We start from the raw sequence: 20,990 nt of genomic DNA, 5'->3' as shown, positions 1-20,990 counted from the left end.
TGAAACCTATGCCCCCCGGGTCTATTCTCATCATATCAATCTCCATCACTTTATTTACTTGCTTTTGCTTTTACTTTTTACTTTGCATCTTTATACCAAAAATACCAAAAATATTATCTCTATCAGATCTCACCCTCGTAAGTGACCGTGAAGGGATTGACAACCCCTAAGTGTTGGTTGCGAGTAGCTATCGTTTTGTGCAGGTACGAGGGACTTGCGCGTGGTCTCCTACTGGATTGATACCTTGGTTCTCAAAAACTGAGGGAAATACTTACGCTACTGTGCTGCATCATCCTCTCCTCTTCGGGGAAATCCAACGCAAGCTCGAGACGTAGCACACACCCACTTAGTTTCTTTTTTATGAGCTTTCATACATTTATAGCTCTAGTGCATCCGTTGCATGGCAATCCCTACTCCTCGTATTGACATCAATTGATGGGCATCTCCATAGCCCGTTGATTAGCCGCGTCAATATGAGACTTTCTCCCCTTTTGTTTTCTCACATAATCCCTATCATCATACTCTACTCCACCCATAGTGCTATGTCCATGGCTTACGCTCATGTATTGCGTGAGGGTTGAAAAGGCTGAAGTGCGTTAAAAAGAATGAACCAATTGCTTGGCCGAAACCGGGTTTGTGCATGATGGGAGTATTTTGTGTGACGAAAATCAAGCATGGCCAAACTATATGATTTTGTAGGGATAAGCTTTCTTTGGCTATGTTATTTTGATAAGACATGATTACTTTGTTAGTATGCTTGAAGTATTACTATTTTTATGTCAATATTGAACTTTATCTTGAATCTTTTGGATCTGAACATTCATGCCACAATAAAGAAAATTACATTGAGAATTATTTTAGGTAGCATTCCAAATCAAAAATTCTGTTTTTATCATTTACCTACTCGAGAACGAGCATGAATTAAGCTTGGGGATGCTTGATACGTCTCCAACGTATCTGTAATTTTTGATTATTCCACGCTATTATATTACCTATTTTGGATGTTTAATGGGCTTTATTATACACTTTTATATTATTTTCGGGACTAACCTATTAACCAGAGGCCCAGTCCAAATTGTTGTTTTTTTGCCTATTTCAGTGTTTCGCAGAAAAGGAATATCAAATGGAGTCCAAACGGAATGAAACCTTTGGGAGAGTTATTTTTGGAACAAACGCAATCCAGGAGACTTGGAGTGGACGTCAAGAAAGAAACAAGGCAGCCACGAGGCAGGGAGGCGCGCCCTCCACCCTTGTGGGCCCCTCGTGGCTCCCCTGACCGACTTCCTTTGCCTATATATACTCATATACCCTGAAAACATCTAGGAGCACCACCTAACCCTATTTCCACCGCCGCAACCTTCTGTACCCGTGAGATCTCACCTTGGGGCCTTTTCCGGCGCTCCGCCGGAGGGGGAATCGATCACGGAGGGCTTCTACATCAACACCATAGCCTCTCCGATGAAGTGTGAGTAGTTTACCACAGACCTTCGGGTCCATAGTTATTAGCTAGATGGCTTCTTCTCTCTCTTTGGATCTCAATACAAAGTTCTCCTCGATATTCTTGGATATCTATTCGATGTAATTCTTTTTGCGATGTGTTTGTCGAGATCCGATGAATTGTGGGTTTATGATCAAGATTATCTATGAACAATATTTGAATCTCCTCTGAATTCTTTATGTATGATTTGTTATCTTTGCAAGTCTCTTCGAATTATCAGTTTGGTTTGGCCTACTAGATCGATCTTTCTTGCAATGGGAGAAGTGCTTAGCTTTGGGTTCAATCTTGTGGTGTACTTTCCCAGTGGTAGCAGGGGCAGCAAGGCACGTATTGTATTGTTGCCATCGAGGATAAAAAGATGGGGTTTATGTCATATTCTTGAGTTTATCCCTCTACATCATGTCATCTTGCCTAATGCGTTACTCTGTTCTTATGAACTTAATACTCTAGATGCATGCTGGATAGCGGTCGATATGTGGAGTAATAGTAGTAGATGCATAATCGCTTCGATCTACTTGTCGTGGACGTGATGCCTATATACATGATCATGCCTAGATATTCTCATAACTATGCACTTTTCTATCAATTGCTCGACAGTAGTTTGTTCACCCACCGTAATACTTATGCTATCTTGAGATAAGCCATTAGTGAAACCTATGGCCCCCGGGTCTATTTTCCATCATATAAGTTTCTGATCTACTTTATTTCGCAATCTTTACTTTCCAATCTATATCATAAAAATACCAAAAATATTTATCTTATTATCTCTATCAGATCTCACTTTTGCAAGTGACCGTGAAGGGATTGACAACCCCTTTATCGCGTTGGTTGCAAGGTTCTTGTTTGTTTGTGAAGGTACAAGGGATTTGCGTGTAGCCTCCTACTGGATTGATACCTTGGTTCTCAAAACTGAGGGAAATACTTATGCTACTTTGCTGCATCACCCTTTTCTCTTCAAGGGAAAACCAAAATGCATGCTCAAGAGGTAGCAACAAGTGTCGGGTTTCAAGAACAGCTGCCACAGAGGCTTTAAGACTAGGCAGACGTCATAAGATGCTTACTCTGAGGCCGTGCTGAAGTAGTCATGCAACAGTGTTGAGGTTGGCAAGGTGGATTATCAGTTTGGGATGAAGAACTTCATCATCATCGCCATTGTAGTGATGTGGCGTTGGTGTGCTCGGTGTGATCGTGTGTAAGATGTAGCGGGTAAACTCACCACGTAGGGTACAAGGTTAGCAGACCTCACAGCCTATGTGCAACCAAACACCGTGTAGTTGCATGAGTGGAGACAATGCAGGACACACCATGCCAAAACTTATCCCCTACTACAGACAACCTCAATGCGGGCAACCAAACGAGATACATATATTTTTTCCTATTTTTTCTCAAGCAGACTCAACTACGCAACACATGCAATGGAGGCAAACTCATATATGACACCAAACACACCCATAGACAGCTGCACCACCCGTAATGGTGCTGGATTTTTTCTTCCGAGAATAAGTAATTGTGTGTCGTAGCTTTATAGAAGGTAGAGGCTAATTACAAGAAATGATACAAATGCTATCCCACAAGATGGAGAAAAGCCGAACACACACTACTCCTATAACAAACACTAGTACTCACAATAAAATGAAACTCCTCTTCTACCAGTGAGAGCCCAAGTTCGAAGTTTCTCAAAGATCATCACAACCAACCCAGAGGTGTTCATGATGTTTTGGCTCCTGTCAAAAATCCGAACATTCCTTTGTTTCCAAAGACTCCAGCAAACCAATGTGACAAGAGTGTCAAAAGCCTTGCGCTGCACACTTTTCGCGAGCCGAGTACCACAATCGTTCTGATTGGTCCTCAATGGTGGGATGGAGAGTAGCGCCGATTCTTGCTCTCGGAAACAAATCGGTCCGTACTTGGCAGGAGAAAGCACATCCAAGTAGAATATGATCCATCGTATCTTCCTCTTGATTACATAGACAACAAGGTGAGGTTTCATCCTATAATCCATGCCTCAGCCTTCGATCAGATGTCCAGATGGTACTGGATAAGCAACATGAATATCTTTCAAGTGGGGAGCCCAACACTTCGGCCTCTGAGACTGCATTGTCCTTGCCCCTGCGTTTTCTCTAGGGTGACATGGGAGGCGTTGCGCAACCCCACCAAAGGCTCCCTCTCCATCTCTCCCTCCCCCTCGCCGCCGCCGGCCAGCGCCGCCGGGCAAAACCCTCAACGGTAGGCGGCGGCGGGGCCTTCTTCCCTCCCTCGTGTGGGTTTCTTTTCCCTTCACCACGCCATGGCTTCCACCTCCATCTGATCACCTAGATGCAGTGTATACATGGATTCAGTCCATGGTGGACCAGATTCAGCCGTCCCCGTGGTGATTCTCCTCGCCCCAGTGAGTCTCGGTTCCGGCTACTCACTCCGAGGAGCACTGGTCTCTATTGTAGGCTAGCCCCTTCGGGTCATGGAGGTGGGCGCATGGACCGTCCTCGACATGGCTAGGCGGGTTGTGTCACCACCCTTGTGTATGTTGGTGGTCTACTGCAGTTGGGCCGTCCCCGACCAGATATGGTAGTAGTAGCTCACGCGACTCTCGATCTGGTGGGACTTCATGCTACGACGGATGCAGGTTGAGTGGCCCGGGCTCCATCTGATGTTGTGCTACGACGATCGTCGTTGGTGTGGCTATTACGCCTAGGTTCGAACGCGTTGCTGCTTGCTAGGCCCCACCGACGACCTCAATATGAATCGCGTTGGCCACTGAAAGGTCTACGTGAGGTATACCTGGCCAAACCTCGGGCCGGGCCGGGCTTCGGGCCGGGCCTAGCCAAGCCTGACACAAAAAACCCAGGCCCGGGCCCGGCCCAGCCCAACCATCGGGCCTGTTTTCTGGGCCCGAGCCCGGCCCGAACACGTAAAAGCCCATTGGGCTCCGGGCCGGCCCAGCCCGACCTTCAGAAAAATGCAAAAACGACGGGCTCGGGCCCTGCCCAGCCCGGCCTTCGGGCTCAAAATCTAGGCCCGAGCCCGGCCCAGGGGTAGCGTCGGGCCGGGGCGGGTCGGGCTTTTTCAGGCCGGGTCGGGCCGGGCCGGGCTTCCCATGGCCAGGACTAGCGTGAGGGTTCCCTCCTCCAGATCCAATGGTTGACTTCAATGATGAGATGCAAATTATGACGATGGCTTGGCGCAAGGGGATGGTTGTGGAGCGGTGGCGGTTGCTCATCGCATGTAGCTGCTGGGATGATGGAGAAATGTTGGCGCCAAGACATGAGTGACATTGAGAGTGGTGCTATCAAGCACCAGGTCTCGAGCTCCGGGGTGAAAGCCTAAGTTACCCAAGTTGGTTATGCCTGAGCCTGACAATGCCGATGTTTCTACTTCGTTACTGGGCCATTGTTTGAAAATTCTCGGACTGGTTTTTCAGGGTGAAAACCTAGATTCTGATCTTGAACGGTTGGATCTGATGACAGCGGCAAGTGAGCGTTGCTACCTTCCTGGAGACGTTGTTGTTGAAGAACCTCGTCGTCCATGTGATGTCATGAGATGTTGGTGCGGATATGGTCATTGATGTAGTTTTTCGATATCGCTTTGGCTTTTTTTGTTTTTCTTGCATGTGCATAGTTTTGATCTTATATGACCTTGCTATTTGATGGTGTGTTATTAGTGTGCGTGTGTTGGTGTTGGCTGTGTGCATCCTATCTACGCAGAGACCGGGTGTGCTCTTTATGTTTGTATTCTCTTGATGCTTCATTTTAAGCCAATAAAATTCACCCTTTGTCAGAAAAAAGAGTCCAACACTTCCAAATCCCTTTATCATATGACACTCTTATCGAGCCCTCCAATTGTTGTTGGTCTACTGGCTGGGAGAAATAACCAATGGTTCAGCCAGGACCGACTTCTATTTTTCTGATTACAATTTAATAATCTGAGATTGGATTTGCCCCAATCTGTTAGGAAATCATTTCACGTCTACATGCCGGCCGAACCTTTCGGCCGGTCGTGCACGCACTCGCTTTAACTGTTGCTGCTAGTAGGCCCACCCCATCGCTTTTTCCCTACCTTATCCTCTGGCACCTTCTCCACAACCCGTCATTTGCTCTTCTTCATCCTGGATCTCAGTTTTTCTCCTCAACAAATCGCCAGCAATGGCATGGCTGCCCGTCTCCCCCGGCCACCCATCGCCGGCAGGCGAGGTCGTCAACGTCGAGTCAGCTGAGGCTGTGTGCTGCAACCTGCCACGACAGACAGCCACTAGCCTGGGGCGACGGCCTGGCCATGAACAACCACACCTCGTGTCCTCTCGCATTTGCGCTGCAAGCTCCGACGAGGCCATGCTACGAGCGGCGACCAGTCATCGATAACTGGCATAACAGCGAGGCGTGCTGCAACCTGCGCCAGCCAAAGATGGAACCGCCATCTCAACATGCTGCAACCGGGCAACACACAGCTGCGACGGGGGCGGGCGGCGACGGGCAACGCTGGGATTGCATGCTGCTACAACCGACTAATTGAGATGATACAAGCAACATGCGTCGATGGGGGCACGCAAAGATGTTGCGACCGGCGCTGGTAGATGCTACTACCGGTGTCGTCGGGAGCATCGACGGTCCGCGGTGGTGCTCCAAATTTTTCTTTGCTAGAAAGCCGACGAGGTGGCTTCTTTTACTGGAACCAACCCAGATTTTTGCTACTACCTTCTTCTAATTTTACTGGAACCGGCTAGAAATTTGCTACCGCCGTAATTTAATTTTTGCTACCACCGTCTTCTACTTTTGCTGGAACCAGTTTTTGATTTTTGTTTTCTGCTGGAAACAGTTTGATTTTGCTGCAACCAACCAGGGGGTTTGCTTCAACCGACGAGAAGGTGTTGTGGTGGCGACGGTGTTGATATTTTTTGCTTCAATCGTGTTTTTTGCTGGAAACAACAATTGATTTTGCTGGAATCGGCCGAAGTATAGATTTCTGCTGCAACTGTCCAACATGGCGAGCGGCCACGGTGTGTTGTGCCGCGGTGAGCCGTCAAGCAGCGGGGTGGGTCACCCTATGTGGAGAATACGGTGGATCTCAAGTGAGGAAGAAGAGGACAAGCATGGGATAGATTGCTAAATCGTGCGGTCCTAGCGGCCCTAATCGTGTGGTCGCGCGGCGTTCGGCCGAATCATTGGGCCGAGCATTGGCCTAAGGAACCCATATAGCATTTCTTAACTTCAATGCATACCCTTAGTCCATGATTCCAATTTCTTTATATGTTTATTATTTACTTATTTGATATTGTCTCAGTTTTCAATAGGGCTATTATGTGCAATAAAAGAATTTCATATTTCAAAAACATACTAATGCCAACTGAATATAGTAGGGCAGCGGCACCATAGAAATTAATTTCAAGCCAAGATACAAAGTCTAGATTTCGATGACAAGTCAGTCCCTTAGATGTTGTTTAACCATGCGATCATTTCCACAGGAGCCATTGCAGGTCTGTAACTGTAAAATTGGCTCATCCGGGTTGTCAAAATCAGGATATCAATAGAGGGAAAACCCATGATGTTTGCTCCAAAAGGCATCATGGAAAAAAATATTATATAGAAATAAGGCACAATATACAAACTATATGTGTTTGAAATAAAATGCTTGCAAGAACAGATATGCATCTCTTACTCGCAAAAAAAAATAGATAAGCATCTCACTATCAAGGCCAATGGAATGTGAGACTACATTCTGACAAGAGAAATCACCGGGGAAATCACAATGACATTTGGTTAATAGAAATATAAGCATGCAAAGTTTCGGATGTCCTCCCATCGTGCGGCAAACAGCATTTGGTTAATAGAAATATCAGCATTATCACCATCACTGCTACATCCCTGCAACTACCACTGGCAAGCCGAGCTCTGGCAAACAGCAGCACGATGGGGCAGGGAAACAAGATTTTATATAGTGAAAGTGTTCAAATAGTGAAAGTGTTCAACTCACAAAGAATAGTCGAAGTAAGATTGAAACATAAGCAAATATAATTATGGTTAGAACATTTCTACATTTTTCATAATATGAATCAGAAGGTCCTAAAACAGAAACACGATATTGCAGTTGAAATTACAAGGCTCTGACATCCAAGGAAGGAATTAGCAGCATTAGCTCTCAGCCTGGCAGGGTGAAAGCTAGGCAACTGCGAATGATTTGAGAAACAAGCCTTAAATTTAAGATCATTGCCATATTATTTCTCCTGTTACATATAATTTTGATCTACATGTTACTTTGGAGAAACATCACTATCTCATCTGGAAGATTAACTCCCACTCGATTCGAGTGATTGTTGTACCCAGACAATCTGAGTGCAAGCTCAACGACTGAGCTTTTCTCCCTTAGTTTGTAGGCTAAGAAACTCATCGGAGGTCTCATACCTCTTGACGCGGGCATGAGCCTAAAATCCCAATTTCAGCCCTTGGAACATCTCATATGTTCTGTGATGTTTCAAAAAAATGTCTTCGACGCCACAATTCTAAATTGTTTAACATTACTGAACTATCATGTAGTCATCAAAATGTGTATGTCAGATGTTCGCAACATGCATAGACGATGTTCGAGGTTCAGCACATCAAGCGGTGCATTAAGGTCATAAGCCTTCTGCGCAGCAATGAGGATCCTCAGTTTACGGACCCAGTCCGCATAATTGCTACTATCAACTTTCAACTATATTTTCTCTAGGAACATATCTAAACAGTAGAACTAAAACGCGAGCTTACGACATAATATGTAAAGACCTTTTTGACTATGTTCATGATAATTAAGTTCATCTAATCACATATTGATGAACTCCCACTCAGATAGACATCCCTCTAGTCATCTAAGTGATACATGATCCGAGTCAACTAGGCCGTGTCTGATCATCACGTGAGACGGACTAGTCATCATCGGTGAACATCTTCATGTTGATCGTATCTACTATACGACTCATGCTCGACCTTTCGGTCTCTTGTGTTCCGAGTCCATGTCTGTACATGCTAGGCTCGTCAAGTCAACCTAAGTGTTTCGCGTGTGTAAATCTGGCTTACACCCGTTGTATGCGAACGTTAGAATCTATCACACCCGATCATCACGTGGTGCTTCGAAACAACGAGCCTTCGCAACGGTGCATAGTTAGGGGGAACACTTGCTTGAAATTTTAGTGAGGGGTCATCTTAGTTATTCTACCGTCATTCTAAGCAAATAAGATGCAAAAACATGATAAACATCACATGCAATCAAATAGTGACATGATATGGCCAATATCATTTTGTTCCTTTTGATCTCCATCTTCGGGGTGCCATGATCATCATCGTCACCGGCATGACACCATGATCTCCATCATCGTGTCTCCATGAAGTTGTCTCACGAACTATTACTTCTACTACTATGGCTAACGTTTAGCAATGAAGTAAAGTAATTACATGGCATTATTCAGTGACACGCAGGTCATACAATAAATAAAGACAACTCCTATGGCTCCTGCCGGTTGTCATACTCATCGATATGCAAGTCATGATTCCTATTACAAGAATATGATCAATCTCATACATCACATATATTTCATTCATTACATCCTTCTTGGCCATATCACATCACACGGCATATGCTGCAAAAACAAGTTAGACGTCCTCTAATTGTTGTTGCAAGTTTTTACGTGGCTGCTATAGGTTTCTAGCAAGAACGTTTATTACCTACGCCAAAACCACAACGTGATATGCCAATTGCTATTTACCCTTCATAAGGACCCTTTTCATCGAATCCGATTCGACTAAAGTGGGAGAGACTGGCACCCGCTAGCCACCTTATGCAACAAGTGCATGTCAGTCGGTGGAACCTGTCTCACGTAAGTGTACGTGTAAGGTCAGTCCGGGCCGCTTCATCCCACAATACCATCGAAACAAGATAGGACTAGTAACGATAAGCATATTGAACAAAATCAACGCCCACAACAACTTGTGTTCTACTCGTGCATAGAATCTACGCAATAGACCTAGCTCATGATGCCACTGTTGGGGAATGTAGCAAAAATTCAAAATTTTCTACGCATCACCAAAATCAATCTATGGATATTCTAGAAACAAGAGAGGGAGAGGATGAGTGCATCTTCATACCCTTGAAGATCATGATGCGGAAGCATTACAAGAACGCGGATGAGGGAGTCGTACTCGCGGCGATTCAAATCGCGGAAGATCCGATCTAATGCCGAACGGACGGCGCCTCCGCGTTCAACACACGTACAGCCCAGGGACGTCTCCTCCTTCTTGATCTAGCAAGGGAAGAGGAGAAGTTGAGGGAGAGCTCCGGCAGCACGACGGCGTGGTGGTGGAGCTTGCAGTTCTCCGGCAAGGCTTCGCCAAGCACTACTGAGGAGGAGGAGGTGTTGGGGAGGGAGAGGGCTGCGCCAGGGGAAGGGGTGAAGCTCCCATGCGCCTCCCCACTATATATAGGGGTGGAGGGGGCTGGTTTCTTGCCCTCCAAGTCCATTGGGGCGTTGGAAAAGGTGGGAGGAAAGAAATCCCATCATTTCCTTCCCCACCGATTGTTATCCCCCCTTTTTAGGGATCTTGATCTTATCCCTTCGGGATATGATCTTATTCCTTCTAAGGGGGGATCTTGGTGCGCCTTGAACAGGGGTGCGGGGCCTTGCCCCCACTACCCACTTTCATGTGGGTCCCCCCATGCAGGTGGGCCCCACTCCAGAACCTTCTAGAACCTTCCCGGTACAATACCAAAAAATCCCGAACATTTTTCGGTGGCCAAAATAGGACTTCCCATATATAAATCTTTACCTCCGGACCATTCCGGAACTCCTCGTGACGTTCGGGATCTCATTTGGGACTCCAAACAACATTCGGTAACTGCACACTAATTCCCGTAACAACTCTAGCATCACCGAACCTTAAGTGTGTAGACCCTACGGGTTCGGGAATCATGCAGACATGACCGAGATAGCTCTCTGGCCAATAACCAACAGCGGGATCTGGATACCCATGTTGGCTCCCACATGTTCCATGATGATCTCATCAGATGAACCACGATGTCAAGGATTCAGGCAATCCCGTATACAATTCCCTTTGTCAATCGGTATGTTACTTGCCCGAGATTCGATCGCCGGTATCCCAATACCTCGTTCAATCTCGTTACCGGCAAGTAACTTTACTCGTTCCGTAATGCATGATCCCGTGACTAACTACCATTGAGCTCATTATGATGATGCATTACCGAGTGGGCCCAGAGATACCTCTCTGTCATGCGGAGTGACAAATCCCAGTCTCAATTCGTGCCAACCCAACAGACACTTTCGGAGATACCCATAGTGCACCTTTATAGCCACCTAGTTACGTTGTGACGTTTGGCACACCCAAAGCATTCCTACGGTATCTGGGAGTTGCACAATCTCATGGTCCAAGGAAATGATACTTGACATTAGAAAAGCTCTTAGCAAACAAACTACACGATCTTGTGCTATGCTTATGATTGGGTCTTGTCCATCACATCATTCTCCTAATGATGTGATCCCGTTATCAATGACATCTAATGTCCATGGTCAGGAAACCATAACCATCTATTGATCAACGAGCTAGTCAACTAGAGGCTCACTAGGGACATGTTGTGGTCTATGTATTCACACATGTATTAGGTTTCCAGTTAATACAATTATAGCATGAACAATAGACAATAATCATGAACAAGGAAATACAATAATAACCATTTTATTATTGCCTCTAGGGCATATTTCCAACACCGTCATTATCGCCCTGCCATATACCACCAGCGCTTATCCGCTACTAATCTGAGTCCATATACCACCACCAATCCGAGTCCATATACCACCACAACCCGAGTCCATATACCACCACCAATCCGAGTTCATATACCACCACCAATCTGAGTCCACATATACCACCATCATATACCATCACCAGTGCGAGTTCCACCAGATTCATCTCCGCCACCTGTCCTACTCCGAGTCCAGTATTCGTTCCTTTATCTTTGAGTTCCAGAGCACGCGATACTACGAATCGTCAACAAGTCGGATTCCCCAACTTCCGTGCTACCCATACAAGAAAAATAGTTCCAGTTTAAAAAAATGAAGTCTGGAAAATTCTGGCTAGGCAGTTTTTAGGCCATTTGTAGACTTTTTCGAAAAAAAATTGTTGCGGAGCAAAAAAAGAGGAAAAAAAGTGCAAAAAAAGTGAAAAAAAGAGGAAAAAATTCAGAGTGTGCTCCTCCCTTGATTACGTGCCGCGCCGTGATTTTGTTAGTGTTCTAGGCTCGCGTCTCTAGCACGGTCTAGCCTAGGACCAGCACAGTACCGTCGTTGAGCATTTATTCAACATTGCATCTCTGAATTGATTATTGCTGACCCTTTTTGCTACCATATTATAAGCCTTCCCAGCTCCACATACATCTACGTTGTGCGTTTGACTCTCCCTGGTAATCGCTCTATCCAAGCTTTGAGAGTTTTGACTACAACGGTTGCCGATCACCACCTGGTGCAGGGTAAGAACTGGTAAGAATTTGAGATTCGCTTGACGGATTTGTGACACCCCACCACCACCATATTCCAGTAGTCTGTAGGATCATATTCTTGTCTGTTTCTATTGCTACTAACTATGGCAGGAACACAAGCCGACGAGATTGACTGGGAGAACATGACGAACAAGGAGCTTCATGATAAGTTTCATCAAATGTTGGGTCAACAGGTGGAAGACGTGATGGCCAGCTTTGGAAAGGCAATGGAAAAGATGGATGACATTGAGAAGTCAATTGACACCAAGTTGGATGCTAAGTTTGATGAATTACTCAAACATCTCCCACAACCAGCTCTACACCGCGATACAGTAGGGCGAGCACAGCGTGTTCCTATTGAGCCAGGACAAAATTTTGGTGCCGCTGCTACTGCTGTTGGTGCTTCTGTAGCTCCTGTTGTTACTGCCGAGGTGGAGGACTATTACGAGGATGAGGTTGATCAAAATCAGAACTACGTGCAGCCACCAGCACCACCACCAGCAGGTCGACCTCAGGTATATATTCGCAATGGTAGGCCTGCACCACCACCTCAGGTACGAGATAATGACCATATTCCTAAACTAAAATTGAATATTCCACCATTTGAGGGTAGATATGTTCCTGGTATATATCTTACTTGGGAGTTAGAAACTGAAGAACGTTTTACATGTTTACAATATCCCGAGGAGAGACGGGTTGCTGCTGCTGTTTGTGCTTTCACTAGTTTTGCATGTGTATGGTGGTCTGAACATTGTAGATTATATCCTATTCCAACTACTTGGGCTGCTTTGAAAACTGCTATGCGTACTCGTTAGGTTCCACCATATTATCAACGTGAATTGCTTCAAAAATTGCAGCGTTTAAGACAAGGGAAAAATTCTGTAGAAGAATATTAGCAGTAATTACAAACTGGCATGATTAGATGTGGTATTGTTGAGGAGAATGAAGCTATGCTTGCACGTTTTATGGGTGGATTAAATAGAGAGATTCAGACCATTCTAGAGTATAAGGAGTATACTAATATCACTCGTTTATTCCATCTTGCTTGTAAAGCTGGACGTGAAGTGCAGGATCGACAAGCATTGGCGCGAACTAACTTTTTTGCAGGTCGACCGTCATCATGGACACCACATGCATCTTCTACTTCCACTGCACCAGCACCTCCATCAGGTGCCACCTACAGCCGTGATACAAGAAAGCAGGCACAACCACCACTATCTGCCAAGAGCGCACCTGCCGGGCCTGCACAGAGCTCTTCTTCTTCCATGGCATCAACAGGGCACACAAGTGATATTATTTGTCGTCGTTGTAAGGGAAGAGGTCATTATGCGAGAGAATGCAAATCTCAGCGTGTGATGATTGCTACTGAGGATGGTGGGTATGAGTCCGCTAGTGACTATGATGAGGAGACTTTGGCGCTTATTACAAGTGAAGAACGCGGTGGAGCTGATTCTGATCATGAGATGCAATACATGGCTCCTAAAGATGCTGACAGGTATGAATGTTTAGTTGCTCAACGTGTTTTGAGTGTGCAGGTCACACAAGCTGAGCAAAATCAGAGGCACAATTTGTTCCATACAAAGGGAGTTGTGAAGGAGCGTTCTGTGCGCGTCATCATAGACGGAGGGAGCTGCACCAACTTGTCTAGCATGGAGATGGTGGAGAAGCTATCTCTCACCACAAGACCACATCCACATCCTTACTACATCCAATGGTTCAACAACAGCGGCAAGGTTAAGGTAACACGTACTGTTCTTGTGCATTTTAGCATCTCTACATATCCTGATTATGTTGATTGTGATGTGGTACCTATGCAAGCATGTTCCTTGTTACTTGGTCGACCATGGCAATTTGATAAAAATTCTGTACACCATGGTAGAAACAATCATTATACTCTGGTTCATAAGGATAAAAATATTACTTTGCTTCCTATGACTCCTGATTCCATTTTGAAAGATGATATTAATAGAGCTAATAAAGCAAAACAGGAGACAAATAAGAGTGAAAATCAGATTGTGGCAAAAGAATTTGAGCAACAAACAAAGCCTAATAGTAAACCATCTAGTGTTGTTTCTGAAATTAAATTGAAAAGTGCATGTTTACTTGCCACTAAATCTGATATTGATGAGCTAGATTTCAGCAAATCTGTTTGCTATGCTTTTGTGTGCAAAGAGGCATTATTTTCATTTGAGGACGTGCCTTCCTCTTTGCCTCCTGCTGTCACTAACATTTTGCAAGAGTTCGCTGACGTCTTTCCACAAGACGTGCCACCGGGATTACCTCCCATTCGAGGGATTGAGCATCAGGTTGACTTAATTCCCGGTGCATCATTACCCAACCGTGCACCATACCGTACCAATCCAGAGGAGACGAAGGAGATTATGTGTCAAGTACAGGAGCTACTCGACAAAGGTTATATACGCGAATCCCTTAGTCCTTGTGTTGTTCCTATTATTCTAGTGCCGAAAAAGGATGGTACATCACGTACGTGTGTTGATTGTAGAGGCATTAATAATATTACTATTCATTATCGTCATCCTATTCCTAGGCTAGATGATATGCTTGATTTATTGAGTGGCTCTACAATATTCTCCAAAGTTGATTTGCATAGTGGATACCATCAAATTTGTATGAAATTGGGAGATGAATGGAAAACGGCATTTAAAACTAAGTTTGGATTATATGAGTGGTTAGTCATGCCTTTTGGGTTAACTAATGCACCTAGTACTTTCATGAGATTAATGAACGAAGTTTTATGTGCTTTTATTGGACGATTTGTGGTAGTCTATTTTGATGATATACTGATTTATAGCAGATCTTTGGAGGAACATTTGGAACATTTATGTGCTATTTTTATTGCTTTACATGATGCACATTTGTTTAGTAACCTTGGGAAGTGCACCTTTCGCGCCGACCGAGTATCTTTTCTTGGCTATGTTGTTACTCCACAGGGAATTGAAGTTGATAAAGCCAAGATTGAAGCTATTGAGAGTTGGCTGCAGCCCAAAACGGTCACACAAGTGAGGAGTTTTCTTGGCCTCGCTGGATTCTATAGGCGTTTTGTGAGATATTTCAGCACCATTGCTGCACCTCTCAATGAGCTTACAAAGAAAGATGTGCCTTTTCTTTGGGGTACCGCACAAGAAGAAGCCTTCACGGTATTGAAAGATAAGTTGACACATGCTCCTTTACTCCAACTTCCTGATTTTAATAAGACTTTTGAGCTTGAATGTGATGCTAGTGGAATTGGATTAGGAGGTGTGTTATTACAAGATGGCAAACCTGTTGCATACTTTTCTGAAAAATTGAGTGGGCCTAGTCTGAATTATTCTACTTATGATAAACAATTATATGCTCTTTAGAAACATGGTAACATTATTTATGGCCCAAAGAATTTGCTATACACTCTGGTCATGAATCTTTGAAACATATTAAAAGTCAAGCTAAACTGAATCGTAGACATGCTAAATGGGTTGAATTCATTGAGACATTCCCTTATGTCATTAAACACAAGAAGGGTAAAGAAAATGTTATTGCTGATGCATTGTCTCGGTGCTATACTATGGTTTCACAACTTGACTTCAAAATATTTGGTTTGGAGACCATCAAAGATCAATGTGTGCATGATGCTGATTTTAAAGATGTATTTCAGAATTGTAACGAAGGTAGAACATGGAACAAGTTCGTCGTTAATGATGGTTTTGTGTTCCATGCTAACAAGCTATGCATTCCAGCTAGCTCCGTTCGTCTTTTGTTGTTGCAGGAGGCGCATGGAGGAGGATTAATGGGACACTTTGGCGTGAAGAAGACAGAGGACGTACTTGCTACACATTTCTTTTGGCCAAAGATGAGACGGGATGTTGAGCGCTTTGTTGCTCGCTGCACTACATGTCAAAAAGCTAAGTCATGACTCAATCCTCATGGTTTATATATGCCTTTGCCTGTACCTAGTGTTCCTTGGGAGGATATATCTATGGACTTTGTTTTAGGTTTACCTCGAACAAAGAAGGGGAGGGATAGCATATTTGTTGTCGTGGATAGATTCTCGAAAATGGCACACTTTATACCATGTCATAAAAGCGATGGTGCTATTAATGTTGCTGATTTGTTCTTTCGTGAAATTATTCGCTTGCATGGTGTGCCAAATACTATTGTTTCAGATCGTGATACTAAATTTCTTAGCCACTTTTGGAGGTGTTTATGGGCTAAGTTGGGGACTAAACTGCTTTTTAGTACTACTTGTCACCCCCAAACTGATGGACAAACTGAAGTAGTCAATAGAACATTGTCTACTGTGCTTAGGGCTGTTTTGAAGAATAATAAGAAAATGTGGGAAGAATGCTTGCCTCATATTGAATTTGCTTATAATCGTTCATTGCATTCTACTACTAAGATGTGCCCTTTTGAAATTGTGTATGGTTTCCTACCTCGTGCACCTATTGATTTGTTGCCTCTTCCATCTTCGGAGAAGGTTGATTTTCATGCTAAACAACGTGCTGAATTGATTTTAAAAATGCATGAGTTAACTAAGGAAAACATTGAGCGTATGAATGCTAAATATAAACTTGCTGGAGATAAGGGTAGAAAACATGTTGTGTTTGCACCTGGAGATCTTGTTTGGTTACATTTGCGTAAGGATAGATTTCCTGATTTGCGCAAATCAAAGCTAATGCCTCGTGCTGATGGTCCTTTTAAGGTGTTGGAGAAAATAAATGATAATGCATATAAACTTGAGCTGCCTGCAGATTTTGGGGTTAGTACCACTTTTAACATTGCAGATTTGAAGCCTTATTTGGGTGAGGAAGATGAGCTTCCATCGAGGATGACTTCATTTCAAGAAGGGGAGGATGATGAGGACATCAATACCATTGTTACACCCACAACCCCTACTGCTACATATACTAAACCAATTCCTAGAGCTGGCACACGCCAATTAAATTAGCAGGTACTTCCGTTTCTTGGTAATGATTCTAATGTTCATGAGAATATGATGCTGGCTAAATTGGATACATTTGTTTTTCTTACAAATGAAGGGCCTAGCTTGGAGAAGGATGAACATTGGAGCACGAACAAGCATGGAGATGATGGCATGCGCAAGGGGAACAAGAACGGAGTTACAAGTGATGATTTCAGGACTTTGAAGCCACCATAATGGGTGCATGAAGCCTTGGACGAAATATACAAGATGTCACTTCATAAATTTCGTCTCGAGGCTATTCTAGGTGCTGCGTCACCTTATTATTGGGCCAGGCCCATGTAATTTTGAAACACATAAGTATAGGCTATTTTTAGAGTCTGTATGTGTGGGGAAACAAGAGATAGTGTTGATTTCGGACCCCTCCACCAAGGGCCACGAAATTCCCCCCTCTTCCTCCATATATACAGCCCTTACGACACAGTTTAGACTTTGGGTTTTGTTTAGATTAAAAGTTTGCCATAGCTGCAACTTCGCGTACTTCGTTTGTGTTCAATGACCAGACAAAGGCGTCAAAGAACCCCACCTTGATCAATAAAGCTTTCATCTTATATTCGCAATATCTAGATTGCAATCTCAGTTTCTTGCTTGTTCTTCGTTTGCTCGCAGGAAACAGACCCTCGTGGTCAGGTTGATCGTGCTCCGGCGTGGTCAATAACCTCTTGGAGTTGGTTTAGCGATTGCTAAGGCGCGACGTCCTCGCAAGTTCATAGTCGGATCGTCAAAGTCGACTTCTACCAAAGCGAAATCCATCATCTCATCGAAAGATGGGACACCTTTGCCTCTATCAGCTGGGATTCTGGGCTGGAAAAGGAGCAAATATTGGAGACCTATTCTGCACAGCTCCAAAAGTCCTGAAACTCCACGAAAGTCTTTTTTGGAATTAATTATAATTATTGAGCGGAAGTACCAAAGGGGGCCCACACCCTGGCCACGAGGGTGGGGGGCGCGCCCTACCCCCCTGGGTGCGCCGCCCCCTTCCTCGTGGGCCACCTGGCATTCCTCTGGCGCCCATCTTATGCTATATGAAGTCTTTTACCCTAAAAAATCATAAGCAAGCTTACGGGACGAAACTCCGCCGCCACGAGGTGGAGCCTTGGCGGAACCAATCTAGGGCTCCGGCAGAGCTGTTCTGCCGGGGAAACTTCCCTCCAGGAGGGGGAAATCATCACCATCGTCATCACCAATGATCCTCTCATCGGGAGGGGGTCAATCTCCATCAACATCTTCACCAGCACCATCTCCTCTCAAACCCTAGTTCATCTCTTGTATCCAATCTTTGTACCAAAACCTCAGATTGGCACATATGGGTTGCTAGTAGTGTTGATTACTCCTTGTAGTTGATGCTAGTTGGTTTGTTTGGTGGAAGATCATATGTTCAGATCCTTAATGCATATTAATACCCCTCTGATTATGAACATGAATATGCTTTGCGAGTAGTTACGTTTGTTCCTGAGGACATGGGTGAAGTCTTGCTATTAGTAGCCATGTGAATTTGGTATTCGTTCGATATTTTGATGAGATGTATGTTGTCTCTCCTCTAGTGGTGTTATGTGAACGTCGACTACATGACACTTCACCATTATTTGGGCCTATAGGAAGGCATTGGGAAGTAATAAGTAGATGATGGGTTGCTAGAGTGACAGAAGCTTAAACCCTAGTTTATGCGTTGCTTCGTAAGGGGCTGATTTGGATCCACTTGTTTCATGCTATGGTTAGGTTTACCTTAATACTTCTTTTGTAGTTGCGGATGCTTGCAATAGGGGTTAATCATAAGTGGGATGTTTGTCCAAGAAAGGGCAGTACCCAAGCACCGTCCCACCCACATATCAAATTATCAAAGTAACAAACGTGAATCATATGAGCGTGATGAAAACTAGCTTGACGATAATTCCCATGTGTCCTCGGGAGCGCTTTTCTCTATATAAGAATTTGTCCAGGCTTGTCCTTTGCTACAAAAAGGATTGGGCCACCTTGCTGCACCTTATTTACTTTTATTGCTTGTTACCCGTTACAAATTATCTTATCACAAAACTATCTGTTACCTACAATTTCAGTGCTTGCAGAGAATACCTTACTGAAAACCGCATGTCATTTTCCTTCTGCTCCTCGTTGGGTTCGACACTCTTACTTATCGAAAGGACTATGATAGATCCCCTACACTTGTGGGTCATCATAGCCTGTGTTTGAAACATGCTCTTGAGACTCTCGATCATATCGTAAGCCTCAACATTTTTGAAATGCTATTGCAAATCAGGCTCCATACAAGCCAGCATCAGACAACAGATCTCCATTGATTCATCAACGAGTTTATGGTAGGCATTCCTAGTTGTGGCATTAGCATTATTGGCAGGTTCCTCTGGAAGTGGATCCTCTAGAACATGTTCCTTTTTATCGTGCTTGAGAACAATTCTCAGATTTCTATACCAGGTGGTAATGTTTGTTCCATTCAGTTATCCTTTTCCAGAATTGATTTCAATGCAAAGTTGGGTTGAGCAGGTGGTGCCATTGATATACAATAGAAAAATATGCAATCGCTAAGCAATGTGGTTATGTAGAGTAATTCTAGCCTTAAATATAAATACTCCCACTGAAGTTGGCATCCCTCCGCAAACTCCCAGTGATTCAGGATCCGACTAGCACATGCGACTAGTGAGCTTTAGCATCACTGCTAGACAACATGCCTATCCGGTAAGCAACTCTTTGCTAATCATATCTCTATACGACCCCTGTCGGTCGGGAAGGTATCTCATACCTTGGCCCCAACCTTCTTTGCCACAAGGCCTAAAACCGTTTTGATAGCCTTGTCAAGTTAACCTGATGTGGTGCATGTCCGTGTCCGACACGAACCCTTCAGTTCAAGGACACCTAGCAGCACCCCAATTTTGTGAGCCCACTACTAGACGTACTTGACGTGCGAAGGTGCAACATCGGGGATGGCAAATTGCTTGATATTAACGAGGGATCTTTATACCATTCTAACATGCATAGAAACAAAGAAGCATAACAATCACAAATAAACATATTGCGAAATAGTATGGCTCCTTCATGGATGTTCTTCCAGGTCGGCTCCAACTCCAATGACCATCTAGGAACTCCATCTTGTTTGTCACGCCGAGACGCCAAACCACCAACCTGATCTCTATTATCCAACTACTACAACTAGTAGTGAATTTTACATAGAGAATCACAAGTCAACACGCAGGTCGTTATACATTATAATGACAACACTTTGGCTCTTGTCGGCTGACAAACATGACATGCAGGCCATGTATAAATTACACCCATGCATCACATACACATGAGCCATACTGTTCACATCAAACCCTGCAAAATAAAGTTATGCGTAGAATCGCATTCTACCGGTTTGAGTCATCGTGTACAAAGTACAAGGCGCTACGCACATGGCGGTCCCGCCGAATTTTCTGATCAGACTGATCTCATCGATCATCGCGAATCCGATTCAGATTTATGTTTCACTGTTAACCTCGATGGCGGATGACCAACCGGTAGGGGTGATACGTCTCCAGCGTATCTATAATTTATGAAGTATTCATGCTATTATATTATCCATCTAGGATGTTTTATATGCATTTATATGCTATTTTATATGATTTTTGGGACAAACCTATTAACCTAGAGCACAGTGCCAGTTTCTGTTTTCTCCTTGTTTTTGAGTTTTACAGAAAAGGAATACCAAACGGAGTCCAATTGGCAACCAATTTTTGATGAATTTTTATGGACGAAAAGAAGCCCCTGGAGTGCAAGAGTTGGGCCAGAAGAGTCCCGGGCTGCCCACGAGGGTGGGGGCGTGCCCACCCCCCCTGGGGCGTGCCCCCTGCCTCGTGGATAGCCCAGAGACCCCCTGACTTGAAATCAACACCAACCTCTCCTATAAATACAGAAACCTTCGGGAAATAACCTAGATCAGAAGTTCCGCCGCCGCAAGCCTCTGTAGCCACGAGAAATCAATCTAGGCCCTCTCTGGCCTCCTCTCTCTTGGTGGCG

General features: G+C 44.4%; 2 pseudogenes; both read right to left on the bottom strand.

Moving 5' to 3' along the window:
- Positions 1–6,904: 6,904 nt before the first annotated feature.
- Positions 6,905–7,000, bottom strand: LOC119326933 (annotated as a pseudogene).
- Positions 7,001–7,587: 587 nt separating this feature from the next.
- LOC119326908 lies at positions 7,588–7,701 on the bottom strand (annotated as a pseudogene).
- Between the last annotated feature and the right edge of the window lie 13,289 nt (positions 7,702–20,990).

Source organism: Triticum dicoccoides, chromosome 6B (genome assembly GCF_002162155.2).
Source record: "Triticum dicoccoides isolate Atlit2015 ecotype Zavitan chromosome 6B, WEW_v2.0, whole genome shotgun sequence".
Taxonomy (NCBI): domain Eukaryota; kingdom Viridiplantae; phylum Streptophyta; class Magnoliopsida; order Poales; family Poaceae; genus Triticum; species Triticum dicoccoides.
The sequence above is the reverse complement of the archived record's forward strand: the minus strand, read 5'-3'. Positions and strand labels throughout refer to the sequence as shown.